Raw genomic sequence first — 17,568 nt, 5'->3', positions numbered from 1 at the left:
AAGTGGATCATTGAACCCTCTGCCAGGCACTTTATTGTGAATAGCAGAGTAATCACGTAGATGTGGACGTAGCAGGCGAGGTGGCGCGCGCGGCGTTGTCCACAGAGCCGGAGGCCGGCCGGCCGGCGATACGTGAGAGGCGGAGGAACGCAGGCGGCTGCTGGCGGCGGCGGTGGTGGGGGTACCGGCGCTCCTGCGGACGCGGCCGCCGGCAGCAGCCGTTGCCAGTCGACGCGTGGTCGCACAGCGCGCACCTACCTGCGTGCCACAGGTGGTCGTCGCCGAAACGGCCGGTGTTTTTGTCGCGATCCCGCGTGGGCGCAGAGCGCGCCCGGTGACGTCGGAGCTGTCCCCGTGTCGTGTGATCACTCTCTCCGCGCAGTGCGAGCGAAATACAGTGCGCCGTGGAGTCCGCTTTTTTGTTTTCTCCTGTGGTGGTTTGTTGTTGTGCAGTGTTCCTCGCTGTTGACGCTGCCGACTCCGCCGCCAGGCGGCAGCACCGTCGCCGCCTCTCGGCTCCTGCGTTCCCGTGCGCTGTCGTAACCGCAGGTGAGTGGAATGAGCGAGCGGTGGTGTGGCTGAGGCGCAGGCGAGATTCCAGGGCCAGCAATGGCGCCCGAGCTGGTGTTGTTGCTTGAGCCTTTACACCGACACACCAGTCGTTCGCTACATCTTGCATCCAAGTTTTTCACTTAGGGTAACCTACCAGGTGTACCGGTATGAAATGAGCGTTTTTTGTGTGAAAATGAAACACTAATTTTGAATTGAAAAGTAAAAGCATTTTATTCAAAGTACTGACCGTTGCTTTCTATACATTTTGACCACCTCTCTGGCAATTTGTAGACACAATGCCAGTAGAAATGTTCGTCTTTTGAAGCAAACCAATCAGACACCCAATTTTCGACTTCTTCGTAGGAATCGAAGTGTTCCCCAGCCGATGCGTGTCCCATTGACGAAAACAAATGGTAGTCGGAGGGGGCCAAGTCTGGTGAACACGGCGGGTGGGGTAGCAGCTCCCAGCCAAGTGTTTTGATTGTATCCTGAACCAGTTTTCCTTTGTGTGCAGGTGCGGTGTCGTGTAAAAAAATTATTTTGCCATGTCTTCTGGCCCAGTCTCGTCTTTTTTCGATCAATGTATAGTTCAAATTCATCATTTGCTGTCTGTAGCGATTATTACTCACAGTTTCACCTGGTCTTAGAAGCTCATGATACACCACACCTTTCTGATCCCACCAAACACAGAGCATTCTCTTCTTGCCGACTCGAATCTGGTTTTGCAGTCGATCTTGATGGTTGTCCAGGATTAACCCATGATTTTTCCCGTTTAGGATTCTCAAAATAAATCCATTTTTCATCGTCAATAACAATTAGGTGCAAAATTGATTTTCTTTCATGTCTTTGAAGCAAAATTTGACAACTGATTTTCGGTTTGCCATCTATCTTTCATTCAATTTATGTGGCACCCATTTTCCACACTTTTGGATCTTTCCCATAGCTTTCAAACGGTCAGAAATTGTTTGTTGTGCAACATTTAGCATTGCTGCCACTTGCTTCTGACTCAAAGTATCATCTTTATCCAATGTTGCGTGCAATTCGGCGTCTTCGAACTTTTTTGGTGGTCTTCCACGTTCTTCATTTCTCACTTCAAAATCATTATTTCTGAACCGTTGAAACCATGTTTTGCAGGTTGTTTCTGATAGAGCATGCTCACCATATGCCTCGACAAGCATTCTATGCGGCTCTGCAGGACTTTTTTTTCAAATGAAAACAAAAAATTAATGATTTCCGCAAATCATTACTTTCTCGTACAAAATTCGACATTGTTAACACGATGAAAACATATGATGTTGTTTGTTCCATGACTTGATGTATACTAAATATCTTTGACAGATGTTATACCAACCAAACAAAAAAAATTAAGGCTCGTTCACAACAAATGTTCCCTATCGACACATTTGTATCTTAACGCTCATTTCATACCGGTACACGTGGTAACCACATGTTTTCAATTAAGGAAAACACAGCCGGTGACATATGCATTTAAAAAGCTTTATTTGAATGCTATTACCGATTTTTGGCTATTACGCACATGTTCAGATGTCTACACCTATCTGATTACAGCAACACATCCGTCAGCAACATGTCAACTCCGGCTCAGTACAAAGATATTTAGTATTTAGTCCCACTTTACGTCTCCATATATAAATCACACGTAAGTGGCTGGCAGAGGGTTCGTCGAACCACCTTTACATTCTAATCTCAAACACCGCGCTGAAAAAACGAACAGTTGTATCTTTCCGTGCAACTCTGATATCCCATATTTTACTATCATGCTCGTTTCTCCCTATGAAGGCCGGCGTCAACAAGATATTTTCACATTAGGAGGACAAACCTGGTCATTGAAATTTCGTAGAAGATCCCGCCACAACGAGAAACGCCTTTGTTGTGATGCTGTCCATCCCAGATCCTTTGTCATGTTCGTCTCTCTCTCTCCCGTATTTCTCGATAGTACAAAACGTGCTGCCCTCGTTTGAACTTTCTGGTTCTACTCCTTTAACCGCTGCTGCTACGGTCGCAGGTTCGAATCCTGCCTTGGGCATCGATGTGTGTGATGTCCTTAGGTTAGTTAGGTTTAAGTAGTTCTAAGTCTAGGGGACTGATGACCTCAGATTAAGTCCTATAGAGCTTAGAGCTATTTGAACCATTACTCTTTTAACAGTATGTGGTAAGGCTCCCACACCGCTTAGTAGTACTCCAAAAAAAGGATGGTCTAATGTACTGTAGGCAGTCTCTTTAGCATATCTGCTGCATTTTCTGAGTGTGCGCCCATTAAAACGTAATCTTTGGTTTGCCTTCCCCACGATATTTTCTATGTTTTTCTTTCCGGTTCAGGTTGTTCGTAATTGTAATTCCTAGTATTTAGTTGAATTTATGGCCTTTAGATTTGAGTGATTTGTCATGTTTAAAGGATCCCTTTTAGCACTCATGTGGATGACCGCACACTTTTCATTCTTCAGGGTCAATTGCCAATTTTCGCTCCATATAGCTATTTTATCTAAATTGTTTTGCAGTTTTTGATCTTCTGATGACTTTACTAGACGATAAACGATAGTATGATCTACATACAGCCTTAGACGGCTATAACACTGCGTTGGGGAACGCCAGAAATCACTTCTGTTTTTCTCGGTGACATTCCGTCAGTTACTACTAACTGTGATCTGTGTGATAGGAAATCACGAATGCAGTCACATAACTGAGGCCATATTCCGCAAAACACGCATTGATCACAAGCCGCTCGTGACGTACGGTATCTAAAACCTTCTGCAGACCTAGAAATAAAGGACTAAATTTGAAATACCATGTCACTAGCATTCAGTACTTCGTGGGACTAAAGAGCTCTTTGTGTTTCACAAGAACGAAGTTTTCTAACTCCATCTTGCCTATGTATCAATAGACTGTTCTCTCCGAGGAGGGTGAACAGAATATCACCAACAAATGTTACTGGTATTGTTCCTGTGCTCTTCAATTTAAAGGTTAGTTTGACGAAGCTCTCCATGCTGGTCTCTCCTGTGCACGCCTATCTGTATAACTACTGCAACCAACACGCTTTTCAACCCCCTTACTGTATTCAAGGCTTTGTCTTCATAATTCTCCGCTCGCCCCACCCTCACCCCACACACCACTTCCTTCCATTCCCAAACATACAATTTCTTAAAGCCTCGGGATGTATCCCACCTACCGATCCCTACTTTTGGTCAGGTTCTGCCATAAATTACTTTTTTCCCTAATTCGATTGAGTAAATCCTCATTTGTTACTTGATCCATCCATCTAATCTTCAGCATTCTCCTATATCACCACGTTTCAAAAGCCTCTATTCTCTTCTTGTTAGAACCGCTTTCGTAAGTGTTTCGCTTCTGTACGGGGCAATGCTACACACAAATATCTTCAGAAGAGACATCCAAACACTTAATTCCTGTTTTTCAGAAATGCTTTTCTTGTTATTGCCAGTGTGCATTTTACATCGCCTCCATTTCAGGCATCATCAGTTATTTTGCACATCAAATAACAAAACTGATCTACTACTTTATCGTTTCATCTCCTAACCTAGCACTATCAGTATCGCATGCTTTAATTCGACTACACCCGTTACCCTCGTTTTATTTTTGACCGCATTCATCTTATAATCTCTTTTCAAGTCACTATCCATTCTACTCAACTTTTCTTAGAAACCCTTTGCCGTCTCTGACAGAATTAAAGTATCAGTGATAATCTTTACCATCTCTGGGAGAATTAGTGTCAGTGATGAACCTTAAAGTTTTTATTCCGCCTCCTTGAGTATTAATTCCCTTTCCAGATTTCTTCAAAGTTTCCTGTAATGGTTGCTCATTATACAGATTGAATAAGTACGGAGATAGGCTACAACCGCGTCTCTCTCCATTCTCAGCTACAGTTCCTCTTTCATGCCCTTCGTTTCTCCTAACTGCAGTCTGCTTTGTTTATCAGTTGTAAACAACGTATCCTTCCTGTACTGTATCTCTCTTACCTGCAGAATTTCAGAGAGTGTAGTCCAAAAAATATGTGTTTGCAATTGATAAGATATAAAGTCAAAGAGTGTACACAGTTACAGTTCTTCTAGTGGGCGGCGATCCGTCTCGTGGTGGTCCTTACGCGTTTTCAGAACGATGCAGAAACTGTTTCAGAGTACACAGTACACATGTACTGCACACACCGCTTTGACACACAAACGCTGCGGTTTATGTAGTATGTGTGTGTGTACTGTGTACGTTCAAACACTATCTGCATCATCCTGAAAATTCGTGAGGACCACAAGGAGACGAAACGCCTCCCACTAGAACAACTCTAAATGTATACTCAAGCAGGCGTTATATCCTATAAACGTCACTCACATGTGATATTTTTCTGTATTGTTCAAGTCTTTCAAACAACGCACTGAGTGGCACTAACTGCTCAAATGTTCTTATGCAGCGCAGGTGTGAACGATATGCTTCTGAAGAAAATGTTACTGTAATTAGAAAATAGAAGTCATCTGAAGATGGGCGTGATATCCCGAAACACGTAATGGCGTTCAAATAATGAGGTGTACACTGGGTACTAGAGGAGAGAAGTTTTAATGTCGCACACTTTGCAGCACTCTTTTTTTTATCTACTGTGAACGAGCAAAGTATCATAGTAGCTTAAGCATTGGACTCATATTCAGCTTACTAGCTGCAGACAGGGAGAGATAACTAATTAGAACAGTTGGCACGGCCTGGGATTTGTGTGATCATCGAAAGAATGTGTCGACATCCGACTCATGACGGTAATGCGTCAGAATTCATGGTGACAAAGAGGCGCGGGTCCAGGGGGGCAAGGTGGCAGGGGGCGGGAATCATGAATTTCCCCAACGCCCCCCCCCCCCAACATACACTCAGAATTATTATGCTTATACTAAGACATTTTATATATTGTATTATTATTATTATCATTATCGTAGGCACCTGAGGCACGTTAAATGTTAGAGTTATATTTTGGATGCGAGGGAGACAGGGACAGTGAAATACAACCGCCCTCTCCTGGCTCCTCCAGTTCCGAACGCTGGATCCAAGTCTGGTGAAAGACCCCAACTTTTCTATTCAGTTTAAGAAGTCGAGGGAAACAGTGACGCTAAGTTATTGTTATAGCAAGAATGAATAGTTGTATTAAAAAAGGTAAGTAAGAGGGAAAAGAAACCATGCCTGCTTAGGAAGTGTGACAAGGCGGCAGGCAGCAGACTACCTGAGTGCTCGATGTCGCACATTCACCTCTGGGGATGAAAATGTGGAGCATCGAACGAATGAAATTCGCCCGTGTTGTAAGAACACACTTGACTGACTTGGGCCTAATGCCAAGGAAGGTTGTGAGGGATGGGAAACACACGCCTTTCTCCGATACCCATGTTAGAAAGATTCTGTGAAACCAGAGTAATCATCATGACAGATTTCTAGCACCTGGTTATTTTTTGCACCAACGAAACGTTGCCATTTTCAGTCACGGCCGTCATGTCGATGGCTAACTCTCTCAAGCCTGTACCGCTGACGCCAGTCCGTTATAGAGTTGCAAAACAAGTTGTAGAATTTGCTCACGGGTAACTGATTCATTACTGAAAAGCTTGAACGGAATCATTCTGTACCCTTTGAGGGATATTTGCTGAGTGCATATTTACAAGTCTGCAAATTTTTGGACATCTGTCGCGCTTGGTGGTCTACTTGATAACGCTCTTGCATGAAAATCGAAGGGTCGCGGGATCGAACAGCCATCGCACCGTGGAAATTTTCAGAATGTCTTGTCCAGCCTTGACCACTCGACGATCTGAGGAGTCGCGGGGAACAATACGTCGTTCGGATTCCACGCTGACTGTAGCTGCCCCTTCCCTGTTTGGGGTACGTTAGGCAGGTATTACACTATCAAATTCCTTTGTCAAAGATTTGATCGAATATGTGATCAAATATTCGTCAAATATATTTGACAAAGATCTCTGACGTAGCGCTAGAAGGGGTATTACACTGTCATCGTATTTTTTGTCAAAGTTCAAGATGGCTAACAACAACAATTTGCTATTAACTGCAGCAGTTGCATGTGCCACAATTGCACTGTGTGCACATGCGGAAGAGGAGCGGGGAAAAAAAGGAATCGTACCTGGGTGAAGCCGTGGGTTTTACGACGACACGTTAAAAGCATACAACAAAACTTGTTACGTGAGCTTATAGTGGAGGACGTCAAGTCGTACATCAATTACTTAAAAATGCATGAGCATACATTTCTGCCGTGTGACTGCTACCGTCGCAGGTTCGAATCTTGCCTCGGGCATGGATGTGTGTGATGTCCTTAGATTAGTTAGGTTTAAGTAGTTCTAAGTTCTAGGGGACTAATGACCACAGCAGTTGAGTCCCATAGTGCTCAGAGCCATTTGAACCATACATTTCTGTATGTCCTTAGTGAAATGTATCCTCATATGACAAAGCACAATACTCACTTAAGAACTGCTATATGTGTAGAAGACAGTCTCACTGTAACACTCCGATTCCTTGCTACAGGAGAGAGTTAGGTTAGGTTAGTTTAGCTCAGGTCTCCAGTCTTCTTAATCTATTTTTGTATTCAGTATACCTCAGGCTGTAAAGCGCCTCATCAACTTCATACATCTCTATTAACTTTATAGCTGTCAGTACACACCAATTGTATTTACCGGCAATGTTTATAAAAACACTACAGGTGAGAGAGCACTGCAGCGATGCTAGCGCTCCAGATAGTAACATGTCACACTGCGGTGAACAGAAGATAAGCGACTTCTTTGATCAAATGTACAGCGAAGCCCTAGATTTGATCAAATATTTGACGACATTTGACAAAGTTCCCTATTACACCATCAAATTTCTTTGGCAAAGATATTGGACAAAGAAGTGTAAACCGGCCTTAGCGACACGCAAGACGCTGAAGTGGTGTCTACTTCAAAGAGTTGCTCCAAGCCATTGAGCCACACCAGATTATTATTATTATTATTATTATTATTACCACAGTACATTGCGGGATAGAGGACACATTAAAGATATTTTCATCATTGTATTCGCAAATTCAAATTAAGAAGAATTATGATAACGTGCATCTCTGTGAATTACTTTTGTCTTAATTATCTGTACAGCTGCTTTGTAGGGGTAGGGTAATATTCGTATATTGCGCTCTGGAAGCAAACTGCAACGTTTTCCTGTTTTTAAAAAGACTTTACAGAGAGTAAAAGACACCGTCCCGAAATTTCTTACATGAGAGAGGAAAACAGCTGGAAGTTCGCCAAGTTCGACGGCCATTACTTAGGGCAATGGCTTTTCTCCGCAGTCTAATTTGGGAGGATCTTATTACTTATATGTTACCGGTGATTTCGATTAACAACGAAAGGCAGTCCCTTTAATGTATGCAGTTGTAAGAAATTCGTCGATTCATACATAAAAATCTTTTTCTAGTTATTTGAATACATAAGATACGTTAATGTTAACGAGATAGAGTTACACTTGTAAGCGGCAGCTGCAGACATTACTACTAATTGACGTATTGTAGTGCATGTTTTATCGGTAATCCTAATTGATGAAGTCTCCACAGGTTATCAGCCGAGTCGTGGCGTCGTATTATCGCAACGTTCCGACTAGTGTCCAACTCGTCATCTTCAGCCGAAGTGAAGCCTTCAGTTTCTTCCTGGACATGAACCAGACGCAGATGACGGTTAGGAAACTAATCGAAACGTTGCAACAACACGACGCCACGACTCGGATGATACCCTGAAAAGACTTCATCAATGATATTCCTTCCTGGACATGAACCCACCACTTTATCTGGAGATGAAAACTAGTCGAAACGTTGCGACAGCACGACTCAAGACTCGACTTATAACCCGAGAAGATTTCATTGAGTCACTGACATTTCTAGAAGAAGCACGGCTGAGCCAGCGCTTTGGCCAGAGACTGGAATCGTATTCGGGAGGACAGCGCTTCATATCCCCGACCGTTCCTTCAGATTTAGATTTTCTGCGGTTTCCTTCTATCGCTAAAGGAAACAGAAGGGACGGTTAATTCGTAAAGAAAACTATAGATTTCCTTCTCCATCCTGGCCCTGCCCTAGATGTGCCTTGTTCCAATGACCGCGTCGTCGATGGAGAGTTTAGTTTCCCTTTGCAATCACCAGCCGCCCGCATTGCTTCGTCGGCTAATAGTGACGTTTATATCGAAGGACGAAGCGTAGCTTCTCCCCGGAGCAACCGGTAAAGCTGCTTTCACGTAGTAAGAAAAAAAAAGGAGCCACCGCTGTACGTGGAACCAGTTCTCGCTCGGCGGCACTTCTTCACTAGTCGGGACTCGGTATTCTCCGGCCATCGTTACATTGTCGCAAAGAGAAGAAACCGACGCTAATTGTGGTATACGGTGGCCTTCACGCTGTTAAGCGGCAGTGAAGTCTCAACATTATCTCGGGACAGAGCACCTGCGACGTGCGACTGCCGTTGGATAGGTCCAGCACATCTAAGCGACTACGCTGTGAAGCGCGACGTCTCGGTGAGGACGAAAGTCTCCACGTGGACGGCGCTCTTCAGTAGGAAGAGGCCAGTCGTGTAAGTCACCTCACTGGACGAAACGTTACTGACATTCTGGAAAGACCAGCCTGGTCGCTTTGGAGCGTTGATGGTGTGAATCACAAGACCGTCATGTGGACTGCCACCATTGATGTAGTATCGGGCAGAGATAACGTTGCCACACCAAAGTTGGCAAAGCCAATCGATGCCACAGACAAGAGCCAGGGCTGGTTGCAATCCACAGCACTCCAGAGGACATGCCCTCTCTCTCAACACAGCAGTGCCCTCACACTGAGGTCAATATAGTGTCGAACATGGAGAAGCTCATCCCTGATCCAGACCGCAGCTGCTGCAGTAAACATCACTGTATAAGACCAGCGAGTGCTTGAAGTTTCTGATGAGCTTGATCATTTAAATGTGGAACATTGTACTGCAAGAGAACAGTTGGTTAATCAGTGTATCAACTGGTGCTTTAATAGTTACTAACAGTTGTAACTTATCAAGGAATCCAGTGGCAAAGATCTGTGCCAAAGTTAAGCAAGTCTTTTATCCATTTATGTAATAAAATGAACTATACTGAAGAGCCAGAGAAACTGTTATACCCGCCTAATATCGTGTAGGACCCCTGCGAGCACGCAGAAGTGCCGCAATCCAACCTGGCATGGACTCGACTAATGTCTGATGCACTGCTGGAGGGAAACGAAACCATGAATCATGCACGGCTGTCCATAAACCCGTAAGACTACGAAAGGGTGGAGATCTCTTCTGAACAGCACGTTGCACGGAATCCCTGATACGCTCAATAGTGTTTATGTCTAGGGAGTTTGGTTGCCACCGGAAGTTTTTAAATTCAGAAGAGTGTTCCTGGAGCACTCTGTAGCAATTATGGACGTGTGGAGTGTCGCATTGCCCTGCAGGAATTGTCCATATCCGTCGGTAGGCACAATAGACATGAACAGATGTAGGTAATCAGACAGGATGCTTAAGTACGTGTCACCTATCAGAGTCGTATCTAGACGTATCAAATATGCACGGTCCATGAATTCATGAGGTTGCCTCCATATCCGTACACGTCCTTCTGCTCGATACAATTTGAAACGAGATTCGTCCGACTAGGCATCAAGTTTCCAGTCATCAACAGTCCAATGCCGGTGTTGACGAGCCCACGCGAGGCGTGAAGGTCTGTGTCGTGCAGTCATCAAGGATACACGAGTGGTCCGTCGTCTCCGAAAGCCCATATCGACTACGTTTCGTTGAGTGGTTCGCGCGCTGGCACTTGTCGATGGCCCAGAATTGAAACCTGCAGTAATTTGCGGATAGGTTGCACTTTTGCACGATTCTCATCGTTCGTCGCTAGTCCCGTTCTTGAAGGATCTTTTTCCAGCCTTAGCGGTGTCGGATATTTGATGTCTTACCGGATTCCTGACGTTCACGGTACACTCGTGAAATTCTCGTACGGGAAAATCCTTACTTCGTCGGTACCTCGGAAATGCTGTGTCCCATCGCTCGCGCGCCGACTATAACACCACGCCGTTGTAGCACCAGTAACCGATCTAACAGCTGCGCAAGCGAGACACATGTTGTCCTACATGGGCCAAGCCGATCGCAGCGCCGTATTCTGACTGTTTGTATATCTCTCTATTTGAATGCGCATTCCTATACCAGTGTCTTTGGTGCTTCATTGTAGTTCAATGTGCCGCGACACCGAGCAATCAAAGACCCATAGTCGTGGCTGGGCGATTGCAGTTTCTTCTGGTCAGAACAGTTGACGTATTGCCGTACCATTACTTCCTACACGTAAGTCATGTGGCGCTCTCATATGACTTACCGTGTTTTTTGCTCTACTTCTCCTACTCCTTGGTCAGTGACCGCATATAAGACACAACGATAAATTTATGTGTGCTGCCCGTAGACACGGACCAGTGAGAACATTTACCAAATAGTGTTGACACTTCACTGAACGTTACAGTCTATAGCAGAAAGTGCGCTTTGTTTTGAAACTTGCAGGTTGATTAAAATGTGCACCGGACTGGAATTCGGAACCAGAAGCCTGTCTTTCGCGATAAGAGCATTGCCAATGAAACGCAAACTTCGGGGTTCGAATCCCGGTTTGGTACACATTTCCAGTCTGTCAGGAAGTTTCAATGTTTTCATATTAACCAAAATTTTCATCACATTTACAAAATTTTGTGTTGTGTGTATAGGTGAAATTGCGTTGTTGAGTTTTCACCTTGATTAAATATCAGGGCATTACACTGTGAAAACACTTTTGCCCTCGTCATCGATAGAGAAGTTTCATCATTTCCTAACAATACCACTAAATCAAGGAACAGTTAAAGTTTATAAAATTATACAGAGGAAAGTTTTGTTATTATTGGTTAGTATTGGAGGGCAGCGTGGAGGGTAACAATCGTAGAGGGAGACCAAGAGATGAATACACCAAGCAGATTCAGAAGGATGTAGGCTGCAGTAGGTACTGGGCGATGAAGAAGCTTGCACAGGATAGAGTAGCATGAAGAGCTGCATCAAACCAGTCTCAGGACTGAAGACCACAACAACAACATTATTATTATCAGCCAATTAGTAGACACCAAATCATAGTAACGCAGATTGTTGCCAAATATAGAGCAAAGAAGTGTAAAGATCTTATCAGTGTACCCATGTTATCCGTAGTTTTAGTTTGCGTTTCTTCGTGAACTGTTTAGTTTAGTAATATGTCATTTGTTTGGAATTTAGGCTAACACCGAAGACGAAAGGTTTAGTTAATCAACATAATTTCTTTCATTGTTTGAATAAACCGTTTTAGAATCGAGAAGTAAATTTTCTGTTTACTTATGACCCTGTCGCCAACAACCTGGAGGACACATCAGGTGGATCGCATCAAAAATTCAAATGGCTGTGAGCACTATGGGACTTAACATCTGAGGTCATCAGTCCCTTAGAACTTAGAACTACTTAAACCTAACTAACCTAACGACATCACACACATCCATGCACAAGGCAGGATTCGAACCTGCGACCGGTGGGGTCGCGCGGTTTCATACTCAAGCGGCTAGAACCGCTCGGCCACACAGGCCGGTTGGATCGCATCGTTGATAACACTAAGGCAAGAATAATTTTTAAAAAAAATTGGCCAGCTGCGAATGGGACAGGCACACTGAGGGTTCCGTACAAATTAATTATTTATAGAGACATTTCATCTATTCCGGGAATCAAGAACCCCGACGATTTTTGCCTGTTATCGATATTGATACTGGCAAGATACCGGTCCCAGAGATTCCAAGCTTTAGAGAACGTTTTAATTTTTAGCTTGAAAGCAGATAACAAATGATAAAAGAAATATTTTTTCGTGTTATATAATTACAGATTAACAGTTTTCTGATTTTTTCCCTTCATTGTGAAACCTTGGTTTTTGCCAAATTTCATGAGTGTACATCAACGGGAAATACTCTATGGGTTTTGACGAGTGAGTTTGCGAGTATCAAAATATGGGCATAAATGGCCATATCTTTTAATTGCACTGCCTTAGAAGCTCCATTTTTTATTTTATTTATTTATTTTTACATCGCCAATGGACTGTAGACCTTAGTATGTGACATAAATTTCAACTTATACGTCTACTTGTTACTGAGAAAAAGGGTTTTCAGTAGCCGGAGAGACAATAAGTGATCCTATAAAGTTTCAGAGAAGAATGAAGAAAAAAACCGGTAAAGCGCTTGCATTGATACCAAAAGGTCACTGTATCGAATCCTGGTCGCTCCACGGATTTTTCTCATTTTCCCCTTTAATCTAGCCTTCACCTTCCAATGGCGTTTAGATTCAGTAGAAACGACACGTAGTTAGAATACGTTAAGCTGTAGGTCCTCTCTCCCCTATTCGATAAATGGGGTAAGTTAGGGACACGCAAGTCGCTGAAGTAGTGTCCAATAAAAATACTTGCACCAGGCCATTGTTATTATTATTATTATTATTATTATTATTATTATTATTATTATTATTATTATTAAAAAGCATGAAATAGGAAGGAAGATATAGCGTCAGTGTACGATAAGCAAGCGGCAAATATCGGTTTATTGGTGAAATCCTGGAAACAGCTAGCGGATGTATAACGGAGACTGCTCGTGCAACACATTCAGAGTATTGATCGAAAATTTGGAATGCTGTACTCGAGTCGTATTAAAGGAAGACATCGAAGCAATTCAGAGGTCTGCTGCTTCTTTGGTACAGGGACGATTCTGTCAGTACGCGAGTGTTAGTAAAATGCTCCGCGAATTTAAATAGGACTCACTGAAGGGAAGACTGTGCGCTTTCCTGGAAAAGCTATTCAGAAAGGCATTTGGAACAGACCGCAGAACGATTGCAGAACGATTCTACTGTCTCCATTTTCCGTCTCGCGGAGGTACGAGACCTACAGAGGTCAGCACTGGTACAGATGAATGCGAGGAACCGTTTTTCCCTCGCTCCATTTACTACAGCAACGGGAAAGGGAGTGACTAGAAACGGTACAAAGAGGCCTCGTCCGCGAGCTCCACAATCGGTTCATCTATGTTAAGTGCAGAACGGTGGTGTTCTTTTCCTTACTCCAGACGATCTTGCACATTCTCTTTTATGACCAGTGGCTTACGAGCTGCAGGGGAACCCATGGAGGCAGAGTACTGTTCAAATGGTTCAAATGGCTCTGAGCACTATGGGACTTAACATCTACGGTCATCAGTCCCCTAGAACTTAGAACTACTTAAACCTAACTAACCTAAGGACATCACACAACACCCAGTCATCACGAGGCAGAGAAAATCCCTGACCCCGCCGGGAATCGAACCCGGGCGCGGGAAGCGAGAACGCTACCGCACGACCACGAGCTGCGGACGAGTAGTGTTGCCTCTCTAATGATCGTCCTGTCCTCAGCTGCGACCTAAACAGCTCGCAGCAACTTTGAAGTATGTCCGGGAGTTGCTGTGCACAGTGCGCCTCGGATATTGGCGGTGTATGTCGGGCAATTTCTAGCAACTGCCGGAGCGAAGACTGGATTTACTGATTCCCTCTCGCTATATTTCGTATTAATTTAGCTATTAGTGCACCTGAGAAAGTGGAGATTTGTAAAATCGCTCTGACGAACAGCTCAACTTGTGCCTCTGTGCCGGCCGGAGTGGCCGAGCGGTTCTAGGCGCTACAGTCTGGAACCGCTTGACCGCTACGGTCGCAGGTTCGAATCCTGCTTCGGGCATGGATGTGTGTGATGTCCTTAGGTTAGTTAGGTTTAAGAAGTTCTAAGTTCTAGGGGACTGATGACCTCAGCTGTTAAGTCCCATAGTGCTCAGAGCCATTTGAACCATTTGTGCCTCTGTGTAGTCACACTCCAGCCGAAATCAGTTGTAGTCGCTGCCTTCTCTTGAAAACAAAAATGTTGACGAGTCTGCATGCAGTTCTATAAAGCCGATTATCTGACATCACACAGACACCATTCCCTAATAACTACAATTTAAATTAAAAGAAAAAAAAAAACGACGCACCATGGGACGGGAATCAGAACATGTGATGTACATATACCGATAAACAAATGATTACAATTTCAGAAAAAATTTTTGATGACTTATTCTAGAGGAAGAGCTGCAATAAACTGAGCGAGTCAGTAATACGTTGGTCCATCTCTGGAGCTCAATGTAGGAAGTTATTCGGCTTAGTATTAATTGACAGAGTTGCTGGATGTCCTTGTGAGGGACACAGTACCAAATTCTGTCCACTTGGCGGATTATATCGTCAGAATGCCGAAATAGTTGGAGGGCCTTGTCCATAATGCTGCAAACGTTCTCAATTGGGGAAAGACCTGGCGACTTTGCTGACAAAGGTAGGGTTTGCCAAGCACGAAGACAGACAGTAGAAACACTCGCCGTGAGCGCGTGGGCATTGTCTAGCTGAAACGTAAGCGCAGGACAGTTTCCCACGAAGGGCATCAAAACGGGGCGTAGGAGATCGTCGAACTAATTCTACGCTGTAAGAATGCCGCAGACGAGAACCAAAGGGGTCCTTACTATGAAAAGGAATGGCCCCCAAGACCATCACTTTGCTTGTTGGGCCGTTTGGCGGACAACAGCCAGGCTCGCTTCCCACCACTGTCAGGGTGTCACTAGACATGTGATCAGTTCGGAGAAGGACTCATCTCTGAAGACAATTCTACTTCAGTCCATGAGATTCCAGGGCGAAGACGTGTCTGAAGAAGCCCTGGAAAGTAGTGGATACCACAAGACCGTTGCCCGCCATATGGCCTGAAAAGCAACAGTGATGATCCGGGATGCCATTTCTTCTGACAGCAGGACCCCATTGGTTGTCATTCGCGGCATTCTTAACGGCACAGTGGAACGTCGACGTTATCCTACGCCCCCTTTTGTTGCTGTTCATAGGGGGGCATACTGGGCTGGCTTACATTTCAGCAGGATAATAGCCACCTGCACACGCCGTGAATTTCTACTGCCTGCCATCGCACTTGTCAACCCCAACTTTGGACAGCAAGTTCGCCTGATCTCCACCCAGTTGAGAGCGTTTGGAGCATTACGGGCAGAGCCCTCCAATTGTCACGTGATTTCGAGAATAAAACCCGCCAATTGGACAGAATTTTGCACGATATCCCCTAGGAGGAGATCCAACAACTTTGTTAGTACCAAGCCGAATAACTTCTCGTATAAGGGAAAGAGGTTTACCAACGCGTTATTAGCTTGCTCAATTTAATGAAGTTCTTCCTTTTTGTGGAATTGTAACCGTTTGTTTGCTGACAGGTACGTCACATCTACCGATTTCCGTCCCATGCGAATAGTTCCTTTTTGATGTTTTTTTTTTAATTTTTTAATATATATTTAGAATATATAATAAGAAACAGCTAAGAGTGCCATCCATACAGTTTCAGGTTGGTTTGCTGAGGGATTCCAGTGACAACAAAAATTTAATTACCACTACTTCATACAGATTTAAAATGCTCTTGTTATCTAACCATTAAGACATAATATAATAATACGTTAAAAGTTTAATGCAATACGTCACGTAGTGAAGTTAGAAACTGTGTATACATGGCGCTAACAAAAAGTATCGAATATTTCGTGAAGTGGCAGTATCCACCAAATCGAGAAAAAAAGGTCCCATAAACATAGTCACTTAAGAATGGATAGGAGCGAAGAGTGTTTTATGTGACCGCTCTCAGTTTTTTTCTTCTGTTTGTACACCTGTTGAGCAAGGATTTTCGGTATTTGCGCCGTGTATTCGAACAACAACGGTGTCGTATGTGCGGCTTCGGATGAAGCACCACAGATTTTTGCTTTGTGGCCGATGTTGCCGTGTCCATTGTTAAAAAAGGAACAGTACTGAGATGAGAAGATGGGCCAAGAACACAGGTAGAGGGCCATTTTCATACCGAAGCAAATTTCACTGTGGCGCAGTGTTCGCTTCGCCACCTAATACGAGGTAAGTCATTTGTGTGCAGGAGGTGGCATGTGGCAAACGGGTACCTACCGCAATGCGTCATGGGTCGAGGTGGCGGGGTCGCAGGGGGGAGGGGGGGGGGGCAGGGCGGGGAGGAAAGGGGGGCTGGTGAAAGTGAATGACGCAGCCGGCTGGCGTACCGTCCATCCTTGACCGTCCAGGAATCCCGCCGCGCGCTGCGCAGCACCTGCAGCGGTCGCTGCGCTGAGGAGCTTCCATGTCTACTCTGCTGGTCACAGTAACTCCAACACCGTGGAGGGCGGCATGCAAGAATTGTGATGAACTGTACTACGTCCTGGCATACGCAAAAGATTACCATTGTCTCAGTTGGCGGTGTTAAGAGGAACCGTTTGTCTCTTTAATCAGACATATGTCTGTGTCGTAGCTCTCCGTGATCACGCTGCAGGAGGGCGCAAAACAGGACATCTGGAAAAGCCTAAGCACCATTTGCTGCTTCCAATCGCGTTCAAATTTCGTCGAATGGTACTGAATGGTCCTTTGTCGTTTCAGCCTATACACGAGAGCAAAAACTGCAGTCACACTGCTGCCCCATTATGTCCTTAGAGAAAGGGTTGAAGCGCTCGTGCAGGTGTCCAAAGGGCCAAAGATTGTCAGGAAAGTCACCTTGTTGCTGCTCATCGCACTGGGAACTGTTGTTTTCGACCGTAGAATGTGTGGGAATCAACGTCCCAAGCTTCCATTGACACCCTTTTTCCTGTCGATTCTGAGCGCCTGTATGTCTGAAATGTTTTCCTCGCCCTCCCATTAGGAAACCACTTGATTTCAACGCTGCGCGTTGCGGTTCTAACCTACATAGCGGTGGCGTCAAAAGGAGGGTTGAAATGTGGGTAAGAAGGGGTGCAATGGCCTTTCCACCGTGTGACATGTTCACAGTGGCGTCGGGCAGAATACTATCCAAATTTGGCGCCAGTGTGACATTATTTACGCACCTTACGTCTCACGTGAACTTCTGAGCTCAGACTTCTTTTTGTTTCGCCTGTGTCGACACGTT

At 44.6% G+C, this 17,568-nt stretch overlaps 1 long non-coding RNA gene across 1 annotated transcript in view; it reads left to right on the top strand.

Moving 5' to 3' along the window:
• The first annotated feature begins 243 nt into the window (after positions 1 to 243).
• The window catches only part of LOC126281315 (uncharacterized), a 761,290-nt gene continuing 743,965 nt past the window's right edge, over positions 244 to 17,568 (top strand). The window contains exon 1 of the long non-coding RNA XR_007551248.1: positions 244 to 549. This is a non-coding gene — a long non-coding RNA (uncharacterized LOC126281315). The remainder of the gene's footprint in view (positions 550 to 17,568) is intronic.

Source organism: Schistocerca gregaria, chromosome 7, assembly GCF_023897955.1.
Source record: "Schistocerca gregaria isolate iqSchGreg1 chromosome 7, iqSchGreg1.2, whole genome shotgun sequence".
NCBI classification, from domain to species: Eukaryota; Metazoa; Arthropoda; class Insecta; order Orthoptera; family Acrididae; genus Schistocerca; species Schistocerca gregaria.
The sequence above is the reverse complement of the archived record's forward strand: the minus strand, read 5'-3'. Positions and strand labels throughout refer to the sequence as shown.